Below are 13,207 nucleotides of genomic sequence, written 5' to 3'. Positions count from 1 at the left end.
GGAGCTGCTGTCAGCGCTGTATGTCACGGAGCTGCTGTCAGCGCTGTATGTCACGGTGCTGATGTCAGTGCTCTGTATTACGGTGCTGCTGTCAGTGCTCTGTATCTCCTACACCCTCTTGTTTGCCTACCCTGGTCCCTGACCTTCCCTCTCCTCCATTGCCTTCATTAGCTCCATAGTCCTGAATTGTCAGAACAATTTCCCAAATAAAAAAAAAATGCTTGTAGTTATCGATCCCAAATTCACCTCATACATGTATTATGTCATTGTCCAGGTGGTGGGACTACGTGCTACCCCCTAATAATTACCCCGTGGCCGCAAATTCGACCTAAAGGTTTGCGAAATTCGCCTCCCATTGAAGTCAATGGAGCCCGCGGCGAACGGTCGTTTTCGCGAACGTTTGTGTCCGTTCGCGTTTCGCGTTCGCGAAACGTCCCGTCGGAAGTTCGTCCATCACTAGTCAGGAGTGTGTAATGTACAGAATACAGGGGTAAGGAGTGTGTAATGTACAGAGTACAGGGGTCAGGAGTGTGTAATGTACAGAGTACAGGGGTCAGGAGTGTGTAATGTACAGAGTACAGGGGTCAGGAGTGTGTAATGTACAGAGTACAGGGGTCAGGAGTGTGTAATGTACAGAGTACAGGGGTCAGGAGTGTGTAATGTACAGAGTACAGGGGTCAGGAGTGTGTAATGTACAGAGTACAGGGGTCAGGAGTGTGTAATGTACAGAGTACAGGGGTCAGGAGTGTGTAATGTACAGAGTACCGGAGTCAGGAGTGTATAATGTACAGAGTACAGGGGTCAGTAGTGTGTAATGTACAGAGAACAGGGGTCGGGAGTGTGTAATTTACAGAGAACAGGGGTCAGGAGTGTGTAATGTACAGAGTACAGGGGTCAGGAGTGTGTAATGTACAGAGAACAGGAGTCGGAGTGTGTAATGAACAGAGTACAGGGGTCAGGAGTGTGTAATATACAGAGTACAGGGGTCATGAGTGTGTAATGAACAGAGTACAGATGTCAGGAGTGTGTATTGTACAGAGTACAGGGGTCAGGAGTGTGTAATGTACAGAGTACAGGGGTCAGGAGTGTGTAATGTACAGAGTACAGGGGTCAGGAGTATGTAATGTACAGTGTACAGGGATAAGGAGTGTATAATGTATAGAGTACAGGGGTCAGGAGTGTGTAATGTACAGAGTGCAGGGGTCAGGAGTGTGTAATGTACAGAGTACATGGGTCAGGAGTGTGTAATGTATAGAGTACAGGGGTCAGGAATGTGTAATGTACAGAGTACAGGGGTCAGGAGTGTGTAATGTACAGAGTACAGGGGTCAGGAGTGTGTAATGTATAGAGTACAGGGATAAGGAGTGTGTAATGTATAGAGTACAGGGGTCAGGAGTGTGTAATGTACAGAGTACAGGGGTAAGGAGTGTGTAATGTACAGAGTACAGGGGTGAGGAGTGTGTAATGTACAGAGTACAGGGGTCAGGAGTGTGTAATGTACAGAGTACAGGGGTCAGGAGTGTGTAATGTACAGAGTACAGGGGTCAGGAGTGTGTAATGTACAGAGTACAGGGGTAAGGAGTGTGTAATGTACAGCCCTCTCCCCCACCCAGTGCACCTCCTTCCACAGTACAGTCCCCTCCCCCAAAGTACAGCACTCTCCCCAGTACAGTCCTCCCCCTTCAGACAGGAGCAGCCCCCCTTACCCTGAACTGACAGGAGCAGCTCCTGCTTTGGGTTCCCAGCCGGGCTGACTGGACTAGCCGCTGCGCTGTGCTGTGGACACTCTGGGGAGAGGTTGGACCTCCCCTATGGCCCCCCCCCCCTTAATTATGCCCCCGAGTTGCTATGTAATGCCTTAAAAAAGTCAACAAATAAATTTTCTTTACCTTGCCTAACTGAGCCAAATCCTCATTTATTTATGTCTCACCCGCTCCCCCTCCCAGACCCCGCAGCTCACACTGGGAGGGGTTCAGTAGCAGAAGTAATGCTGCCAATCCGGAAAGCAGTGGGCGGGACTAGGTGTGGTCAGCTGGTGATGAACAAGCTGCGGGCTAGTGACAATCCTGACAGCCCGTGCGCTGAACAACATCTTCCCCCTCCAAATGTATTAGAAGCGCGTGCCGCCGACACGAGGGTGACAGCTCTGCTCTGAACTCAGGAGCAGTGCAGCGTTGTTGCCACCCCATCACAGGAAGCTGCATTAGATGGACTTCACTGGCAGGATCAATAGGAGTTTGTGAGACTTTTGCAGGGGACTAACAGAAAACAGAGCGGGCTCATTCCCTACTATGTTTAAACCCGAAAGGAATGCAGTAACCAACAGCAGGAGCTGTCTGCCCATCCAATGCCCACCCATGGGTCAGCGTCAGTGATTTGTTTTTTAGTGTTAACATGAGTAACAAGTTCCATATTTACCCACCAGGCCAATAAAATGATGGCTGAGTGACAACTCTGCAATAATAGGAATTGTGTGTCCCTTATACATGTGTCAGCGCCGGAGAACACGACATTCCCAGTGTTCCATCGCCCTCTAGTGTACGGCTGTGCAAATGTCACCCTGTGCTTTATCCCGGCGCACTGCGCCGCCGTCCTCTCCGTATTCTGCGCTCACCTACAAAGAGCAGCGCAAAAGTGCTTATATATCATTGCTTTTGGGGGTCTCTTTTTTTTTTCTTTGATAGTAAGTTAATATTAAATTATATATATATATATATAAACTTTTTTTAAAAAGTAAAAAAAAAAAAAAAAATTCCCAAAAGAGCACTTTTGCGTTGCTCTTAAAAAGAGGAAGTAAACTTTCCTCTAACCTCTCCTCTAATGTTTGTACCTATAGATAAGCCTAGAATAAGACTCACCTGTAGGTACTGTAAATATCTCTTAACCGCTTCAGCCCCGGAATATTTTACCCCCTCCCCCCCCCCCCCCCCCCTTCCTGACCAGAGCACTTTTTGCGATTCGGCACTGTGTCGTTTTAGCTGACGATTGCGCGGTCGTGCAACGCTGCACCCAAACAAAATTGATGCCCTTTTTTCCCCCACAAATAGAGATTTCTTTTGGTGGTATTTGATCACCTCTGCGGTTTTTATTTTTTGCTCTATGAACGAAAAAAGAGCGACAATATTGAAAAAAAAAAAAACACATTATTTTTTACTTCTTATTATAATAAATATTCCCCAAAAATATATATATAAAAAAAAGATTTTTTCCCTCAGTTTAGGCCGATACGTATTCTTCTACATATTTTTGGTAAAAAAAAATCTCAATAAGCGTATATATAGATTGGTTTGCGCAAAAGTTATAGCGTCTACAAAATAGGGGGTAGTTTTATGGCATTTTTATTATGATTTTTTATTTTTTTTTACCAGTAATGGCGGCGATCTGCGATTTTTTATCGGGACTGTGACTCCAATCCGAAACACCCATGGGTCGGTTTGCTTGGATCACCCACACCCCATAATCCCCTCCCCCCCAGTCCCCCCGGTCCTTCGGTCAGTCACCAGCCCCCCTGCACTCTCCTCATCCTTCACGGTGGTTTCCCCTGTGGCTCCTCCCTCTTCCTCCTCCTTGGCCAATAGGATTGCTTCTCCTCTCAGCCAATCCGGTCTCAGGAACCGCTTCCTGATTGGCCGGGAGGAGAATCAGGACGACAATAGCGAATATTGATTTGCTATTGTCGCACATCTAGGTGGGCTTTTTCGGGGAGCAGTGCTCTGCGCCTCAAGCCCACCCCTTTTTTTTTTAAGCCAAATAGAGCCTCGGGCTCTAATCATGTGCTTCTAAAAAATAAAAAAAATAAAAAAATAAACCCCATTGGAATCCATGCGTCTGGCGCCTGGCATGTAGATTAGGGGGCTGGATGCATGGATTTGGGTGGGGGGCAGCGCCTCTGCCGCCCCATATGGATGGGCCGCCACCAGGCATGTACTGGCCATTGGGACTACCGGGAGTTTCCCGGTGGGCCGATGGCTCAGTGGGCCACTCTGATGTAAGGGGGCTGGTGATGGGACACTCTGATGTAAGGGGGCTGGTGATGGGCCACTCTGATGTAAGGGGTTGCTGATGGGGCACTGTGATGTAAGGGGGTGCTGATGGGACACTCTGATGTAAGGGGGCTGCTGATGGGGCACTGTGATGTAAGGGGGCTGCTCATGGGACACTCTGACGTAAGGGGCTGCTGATGGGACACTCTGATGTAAGGGGGTGCTGATGGGACACTATGATGTAAGGGGGTGCTGATGGGACACTCTGATGTAAGGGGGTGCTGATGGGACACTCTGATGTAAGGGGGCTGCTCATGGGACACTCTGATGTAAGGGGGTGCTGATGGGACACTCTGATGTAAGGGGGTGCTGATGGGACACTCTGATGTAAGGGGGCTGCTGATGGGACACTCTGATGTAAGGGGGTGCTGATGGGACACTCTGATGTAAGGGGGCTGCTGATGGGACACTCTGATGTAAGGGGGCTGCTCATGGGACACTCTGACGTAAGGGGGCTGCTGATGGGACACTCTGATGTAAGGGGGCTGCTGATGGGACACTCTGACGTAAGGGGCTGGTGATGGGACACTCTGATGTAAGGGGGTGCTGATGGGACACTCTGATGTAAGGGGGTGCTGATGGGACACTCTGATGTAAGGGGGTGCTGATGGGACACTCTGATGTAAGGGGGCTGCTGATGGGACACTCTGATGTAAGGGGGCTGCTGATGGGACACTCTGATGTAAGGGGGCTGCTGATGGGACACTCTGATGTAAGGGGGCTGCTCATGGGACACTCTGATGTAAGGGGGCTGCTGATGGGACACTCTGATGTAAGGGGGCTGCTGATGGGACACTCTGACGTAAGGGGCTGGTGATGGGACACTCTGATGTAAGGGGCTGGTGATGGGACACTCTGATGTAAGGGGCTGGTGATGGGACACTCTGATGTAAGGGGCTGGTGATGGGACACTCTGATGTAAGGGGCTGGTGATGGGACACTCAAAATGTAAGTGGGCCGGTCTGGATGAAGTCCAGGGCCAAATTTCTGTCCCAGTCCAGCCATGGCCGCCACTGGAAATTAGACATGTGTGATTTAGTTTCATACGAAATAAAAATTTGTACGAATTTCCGGAAATTCGTACGAATCCGAAATACAAATTTTTATGCATACAAAATTTTGTTTACGAATTTCGGATCCAAATTCTTAACGAAAATTCGTAATTAACGAATAGTTAACAAACCTAAAAGTTAAAAAAAAAAAAACAGGAAGTCAGCACAGCGCAGGGATGGTGGGAACCCCTCATAATGATAAATTCATCATAACCAACTTTCGTTAAATTTTTACGAAAAGTTTACGGATCCAACAAAAATTTGTATTGCATATGAATCCGAATTGAATTTTGTACGCGAATTACGATTTTTTTTTTTTTCATATGGAACAAAACATAACGAAAAAAAAAAATATTTTGACGGCGCCCGTGTCTACTGGAAATCGGAGGAAGCCATCTCAGTCCAGGAGAGGAAGCAGTACAACTGTGCAAGACTGGAGGGGAGGGCAGCTATGAAATCTACAAATATAAATCTCTAATCATCTTTGTTACATAATAATAGAAAATAAATGATGTAAAACAAAGTATCTGCCCCACCCTGACCTATGAAGCCATCCAATCAGAACTACAGATCTGTACGTCACCATTGTAATGTAATGAAGGTAGATGGGGATATGTCCAGGACCGTCTTTAACCCCTTCAATCCCCGGCATTTTGGCCCCCCGACTGCCCAGACCAATCTTCAGCTTTCAGCGCTGTCACATTTTGAATGACAATTGCGCGGTCGTGCTACACTGTAACTGAAATTTTGATCATTTTTTTTGTCCCCACAAATACAGCTTTATTTTGGTGGTATTTATTATCTTATATATTATATTTATTTATCTGCGGTCTTTATTTTTTTGCACTATAAACAAAAAAAAAAAAACGTCAATTTTGAAAAAAAAAAAAAAAAAAAAACACAATATTTTGCTATAATAAATATCCCAATTTAAAAAAAAAAAAAAATTCTTCCTCAGTTTAGGCCTTCTACATAATTTTGGTATAAAAAAATTGCAATAAGCGTATGTTGATTGGTTTGCGCAAAAGTTATAGCGCCTACAAAATAGGGAATAGATTTATGGCATTTCTGTTTTATTATATATATTTTTTTTTTCCTAGTAATGACGGCGATCTGCGATATTTGGTCAGGACTTTGATATTGCGGCGGACAAATTGGACACTTTTGACGCTATTTTGGGACGCATTGACAATTATACAGCGATCAGTGCTATAAATATTACTGATTACTGTATAAATGTCACTGACAGGGAAGGGGCTAACACTGGGGGGGCGGTCAAGGGGTTAAATGTGTTATGTGTTACCTAGGGAGTGATTCTAACTGTGGGGGGAGGGGACTGACTGGGGGAGGTGACCGATTGGTGTTCGTATATACAAGGAACACACAATCTGTTTCCTCTCCCCTGATAGGACGTGGATCTGCGCGTTTGCACACACACACAGATCCACGTCCCTGCTGTGTGACAAGCAATCGCGGGTGCCCGGCGGGCATTGCGGCCGACCGCGCACGCGCACGGGCTCCCAAGTGACGCAGCAGGGGCAGGAAGCCGAGGACGTCATATGACGGATGAGAAAGCCACCTTGCGGCCGTCATATTACTATACACGGGGTGGGAAGTGGTTAACACAGGGCAAAAGGGGGCAGCTGCTTCGGGCTCAGTCACTATTGTGGCTCCCAAAGCAGCTGCCCCTCTGAGCCCGCACTGGCCTCAAATAGTTGAGGGGCCCAAGAAGATGGTTGCCCAGGGTCCAATCCAGGGACGGCCCTGGATATGTCTGTGTGTTGGAGTGGATGGAGACTGTAACCGGATGACATTGTTTGCTCTGTGTATTATAAACAATGTATCACCATGGATTACACCGCTACACCATTAACCCCCTTTGTGACGAAGGCAAGCGAACCGGAACGCGTGAAACCAGTTTAGCAACTTTCTCATGTCTTAGTAAATCTGCACCTATCAGTACTGTGTATATATATATATATATATATTTAGCTGTAGATTTCTTGCCATGACCCTAACATACCACCAAACAACAAGCCAAATGTAATTCTCCTCCCCTTGACACTCGCAGCCGCACCACACATCAGGGCGATATTTGTTGTTTGTACCCCTTGTAGGGACCAGAAATAATGGGGCGCTGTAATATTGGGGAGCCCAGGAATCCCCGGCCAGCCGCGTTGGTAAAACCAAAGCATTCTTTTATTACTCAAAAGGAAAACAGGAACAGCTTGAGGGCAAAACCCAAAAAGGCGGTGTGCACCCGTGGTAGAAGAATCAAATGCTTGGCTCACCGCCTGCAAAGCTTGTCCCTTTACAGGGTTATGTCTCTCCGCCAGCCTCAGGGGGGCCAGGAAGGAGGTCGTCAGCTGCTTAGCAGAGCCTCAGTCATAGGCAGTCCTGTCACTAGGGTTGCCACTTGTCCGGGATTCACCTGGACATTCTTGGGGGCACTTGATGTAAGGGGGTACTTTACTGCAGGCACTTGATGTAAGGAGACACTCTACTGCGGGCACCTAATGTAATGGGGCACTTTACTGCGGGCACCCGATGTAAGAAGACACTCTACTGTGGGCACCTGATGTAAGGGGGCACTCTACTGGGGGAACCTTATGTAAGGAGATACTCTACTGTGGGCACCTTATGTAAGGGGGAACTCTACTGGGGGCACCTGATGTAAGGGGGCACTCTGATGGGGGCATCTGATGTAATGGGGCCCTCTTCTGGGGGCACCGGATGTAAGGAGACACTCTAATACAGGCACCTGATGTAAGGAAACACTCTACTGTGGGCACGCTTCTGTGGGCCCCTGATGTAAGGGGGTACACTGATGGGGGCATCTAATGCAAGGGGGCAATCTACTGTGGGCACCTGATGTAAGGGGGCACTCTTCTGGGGCACTTAATGTAAGGGGGCACTCTACTGGGGCACCTGATGTAAGGGGGCACTCTACTGGGGGCATCTGATGTAAGGAGACACTCTACTGGGGCACCTGATGTAAGGGGTCACTCTACTGGGGGCACCTGATGTAAGGAGACACTCTACTGTGGGGACCTAATGTAAGGGGGCACTCTACTGGGGGCACCTGATGTAAGGGGGCACTCTTCTGGGGGCAACTGGTGTAAGGGGGCACTCTACTGTGGGCACCTGATGTAAGGGGGCACACTACTGGGGGCACCTAATGTAAGCGGGCACTCTTCTAGGGGGACCCTGGTGTAAGGGGTCATTCTACTGTGGGCACCTGATGTAAGGAGACACTGTAATGTGGGGACCTGATGTAAGGGGGCACTCTACTGGGGGCACCTGATGTAAGGCGACACACTACTGTGGGGACCTGATGTAAGGGGGCACTCTACTGTGGGGACCTGATGTAAGGGGGCACTCTACTGTGGGCACCTGATGTAAGGGGGCACTCTACTGGGGGCACCTGATGTAAGGGGGGCACTCTACCAGAGGCACCTGATGAAAAGAGACACTCTACTGGGGGAACCTGATGTAAGGGGGCACTCTACCGGGGGCATACTTCTCTTGTATGCACTAGATTTACTCCACTCCCCGTTCATGACCAGGCCATTTGTTCCGATACAGCACTGCGTTATTTTAACTGACAATTGCGCGGTCGTGCGACGATGTACCTAAATAAAATTGTTGTCCTTTATTTGGTGATTTTTTTTGGTGATATTTGATGGTTTTTATTTTTTGTGCTATACAGAAAAAATATGACAATTAAAAAAAAAAAAATATATATATATATATATATATATATATATATATATATATATATAAAATTATTTTTTTTTACTTTCTGTAATAAAACATCCAATAAATCTAAAAAAAAAAAAAAAAAATAACATGTTTACCTTAATGATAAAAAATTTTTTTTTTTACTTTCTGCTATAAAACATATCGAATAAAAAAAAATTAAAAAAAACGAATTTCTTCCTCAGTTTAGGCCGATACGTATTCTGCTACATATTTTTAGTAAAAAAAAAAAAAAAAACATTGCAATAAGCGTTTATTTATTGGTTTGTGCAAAAGTTATCACATCTACAAAATAGGGGATAGATTTACGGATTTTTTTTTCTAAATTCTATTTATTGTTTTTACTAGTAATGGCGGTGATCAGCGATTTTTAGCAGGACTGCGATATTGCGGCGGACAAATCTGACACTAAGTGACACTGGTGGCACTGGTGATAACGACACCAACAATGGCACTGATGATCACAATGACACCAACAATGGCACTGGTGATCACAATGACACCAACAATGGCACTGATGATCACAATGACACCAACAATGGCACTGATGATCACAATGACACCAACAATGGCACTGATGATCATAATGACACCAACAATGGCACTGATGATAACAATGACACCAACAATGGCACTGGTGATCACAATGACACCAACAATGGCACTGATGATCACAATGACACCAACAATGGCACTGATGATCACAATGACACCAACAATGGCACTGGTGATCACAATGACACCAACAATGGCACTGGTGATCACAATGACACCAACAATGGCACTGATGATCACAATGACACCAACAATGGCACTGATGATCACAATGACACCAACAATGGCACTGATGATCATAATGACACCAACAATGGCACTGATGATAACAATGACACCAACAATGGCACTGATGATAACAATGACACCAACAATGGCACTGATGATCACAATGACACCAACAATGGCACTGATGATCACAATGACACCAACACTGATACTGATGATCACAATGACACCAACAATGGCACTGATGATAACAATGACACCAACAATGACACTGATGATCACAGTGACACCAACAATGGCACTGATGATCACAATGACACCAACAAAGGCACTGATGATCACAATGACACCAACAATGGCACTGATGATCACAATGACACCAACAATGGCACTGGTGATCACAATGACACCAACAATGGCACTGGTGATCACAATGACACCAACAATGGCACTGGTGATCACAATGACACCAACAATGGCACTGATGATCACAATGACACCAACAATGGCACTGATGATCACAATGACGCCAACACTGGCACTGATGATCACAATGACACCAACAATGGCACTGATGATCACAATGACACCAACAATGGCACTGATGATCACAATGACACCAACACTGGCACTGATGATCACAATGACGCCAACAATGGCACTGATGATCACAATGACACCAACACTGGCACTGATGATAACAATGACACCAACACTGGCACTGATGATAACAATGACACCAACAATGGCACTGATGATCACAATGACACCAACAATGGCACTGATGATCACAATGACACCAACACTGGCACTGATGATAACAATGACACCAACAATGGCACTGATGATAACAATGACACCAATAGTGGTACTGATGATAACAATGACACCAACAATGGCACTGATGATTACAATGACACCAATAGTGGTACTGATGATAACAATGACACTGACTTTAAAGGAGACATACAGGGAAAGCTCGCTTGGCTGGACTTCTCCAACCCCCCAGGCCGCCTGTGGAGTGGCACTAGCACAACTGCCCCCTACCCTCCTCCCACCATGGCACTAAGACCCCCAGCAAATCCCCAGCACCAACAGTTTGAGCAGCACTTTTACAACATGGGGGCAGAGAGTACAGTTACAATACAATTCAATACAGGAGGGATCAGAGGGCCCTGATCCTGAGAGCTTACAATCTGGGGGGGTCAAGTGATACCAAAGGTAATAACTGTGGGGGAGGAGCTGAGGGAGAAGTACAAAGTACAGTTGTTCGGTGGGGGCAGGATAGGCTTCTCTCAAGAGGGGGAATTTCAGGGATCGTCTAAAACCAAACAGAGTAGGAGATAAGCGGATTGGGGTAGGGAGTTCCACAGGATGGGAGAGGCTCTGGAGGAGTCCTGGAAGTGAGCATGATGTGGACAAGAAGGCCTGCCTTGCAGTCTCCACTCTAATTCATCCCAAAGGTGTTCTATCGGGTTGAGGTCAGGACTCTGTGTAGGCCAGTCAAGTTCCTCCACCCCAAACTCGCTCATTCATGTCTTTATGAACCTTGCTTTGTGCACTGGTCCAAATCATTTGGTGGAATGGGATAATGGTGTGGGGGGAGGGGGGATTATGGTGGGAGATTGTTTTTCAGGGGTTGGGTTTGGCCCCTTAGTTCCAGTGAAGGGAACTCTTAAGACATCAGCATACCAAGACATTTTGGATAATTTCATGCTCCCAACTTTGTGGGAACAGTTTAGGGACGGCTTCTTCCTGTTCCAACATGACTGCCCACCGGTGCACAAAGCAAGGTCCATAAAGACAAGGATGAGCGAGTTTGGGGTGGAGGAACTTGACTGGCCTGCACAGAGTCCTGACCTCAACCCAATAGAACACCTTTGGGATGAATTAGAGCAGAGATTGGCGAGCCAGACCTTCTCATCCAACATCAGTGCCTGATCTCACAAATGGGCTTCTGGAAGAATGGTCAAACATTCCCATAGACACCCTCCTAAACCTTGTGGACGGCCTTCCCAGGAGAAGTGAAGCTGTTATAGCTGCAAAGGGCCAACTCAATATTGAACCCTCCGGACCAAGACTGGGAGGTCATTAATGTTCATATGTGTGTGTAAAAGCAGGCGTCCCAATACTTTTGGTGATATAGGAGATGTTGCAGAGGTTGAAGCAGTAGGATAAACAGAACTATAATGTAATATATTAATGTATCATTTACATTGTAAAATAATATAAAATAACACAATACAATGTATAATAATATAATTTAATATAACATAGTGTCAGTTACATTGTAAAATAATAAAATATGACATAAAATAATATCAATTTTAATACAATGTAATATAATATAATACAAAATAACATATATATATATATATAGGGGATATATTTATATAACTCAGCAGAACTGGCACACAAGGCCTTATAATGGTCCATTTATTTCCTATGGCTGGGTAGAAAAGCAGGAAGAATTGTAACCACGTGACCAGTTGGGGACCAATCAAAGGATGAATGGCAGAGTGGGCGTCTGGCAGTTCCGGGGGTGCGCACGCGTTATGCGCACTGTTGAAGCCGCCGACGTCAACCTTTGACCTCCCAGCGTGCAGCGCGGAATGATGATGGCGCAGGCGTACTATGCCAACTGAAGCCGCCGCAGTGCATGGCGGAAAGGTTGGCGCATGCGCCGCATACACCTCCCCGTCGCCTCGCTAGACGACGTCTCCCGACGTGCAGTGCGGGGAGGCCTTTGCGAGCATGCGCGCTGAGGTGTTTGCTCTGCACTGCTGGTGACGTTGTCGGGTGGAACAAGTCTGTGGCCTCTTTTTCCGGGAGAGACGAGGCCTGGCAGCGGACAGGTTCCCGAGCAGCGCCAGGGGCCCCGGGACACCCGTGTTCGGTATTGTCAGTTCCAAAGGGCCCCCCGGCGACCTCCCTCAGAAGAGCCAGGATCCAGCTGTGTCAGTGCCCCAAGGGGGCCACAGGAGGGTGTGAGACATCAGGGCATCTCCCAGCAGTGCCAGGGGGCCCCCCACAGGTCTCTTCAAGTACCAAGGGCCCCAAGGAGTTCATAGACTGGTATCAGGGGCCCCAAGAGTCCATATATTGCTGCCAGGGGCCCCAGAAGTTCATAGACTGGTGTCAAGAGCCACAGGAATTCATAGAGCGGTGTGCGTGGCCCCAGGAGTTCATCCACTCGTGTTCGGGGCCCCCCACCATAGTTTATGATCCAGCAGTGCCATAGTGTCGGGGGCCACACACCTCTGAAGGTTCTTCTCCAGCCTTGTCATAGAGCCCGGGGCCCTTGCCATAGGGCTCCTCATCGAGCAGTGCCCAGGGGCCACGCATCTTCACAGGACTCTCATCCAGCAGTGCCCGGGGGCCACACTTCTCCATAGGGCTCTCATTCAACAGTTCTGAGGCCACACATCTTCACAGGACTCTTATCCAGCAGTGCCCGGGGGCCACACATCTCCATAGGACCCTCATCCAGCAGTTCTCGGGACCCCACATCTCCATTGGACTCTCATTCAACAGTTCTGGGGCCACACATCTCCACAGGACTCTTATCCA

At 47.3% G+C, this 13,207-nt stretch overlaps 1 protein-coding gene across 1 annotated transcript in view; it reads left to right on the top strand.

Moving 5' to 3' along the window:
- Positions 1–12,377: 12,377 nt before the first annotated feature.
- Positions 12,378–13,207, top strand: part of TMEM115 (transmembrane protein 115) — a 19,074-nt gene continuing 18,244 nt past the window's right edge. The window contains exon 1 of the mRNA XM_077451503.1: positions 12,378–13,207. This exon is cut by the window's right edge and continues 1,282 nt beyond it. The gene's annotated coding sequence lies outside the window, so the exon portion shown is untranslated.

The sequence above is a fragment of the Lithobates pipiens genome, unplaced genomic scaffold (genome assembly GCF_037356315.1).
Source record: "Lithobates pipiens isolate NorthernLeopardFrog02 unplaced genomic scaffold, aLitPip1_a1.2 Scaffold_23, whole genome shotgun sequence".
Lineage (NCBI taxonomy): Eukaryota > Metazoa > Chordata > Amphibia > Anura > Ranidae > Lithobates > Lithobates pipiens.
Note: the sequence above shows the minus strand (reverse complement) of the source record. Positions and strands in the feature narration are given on the sequence as shown.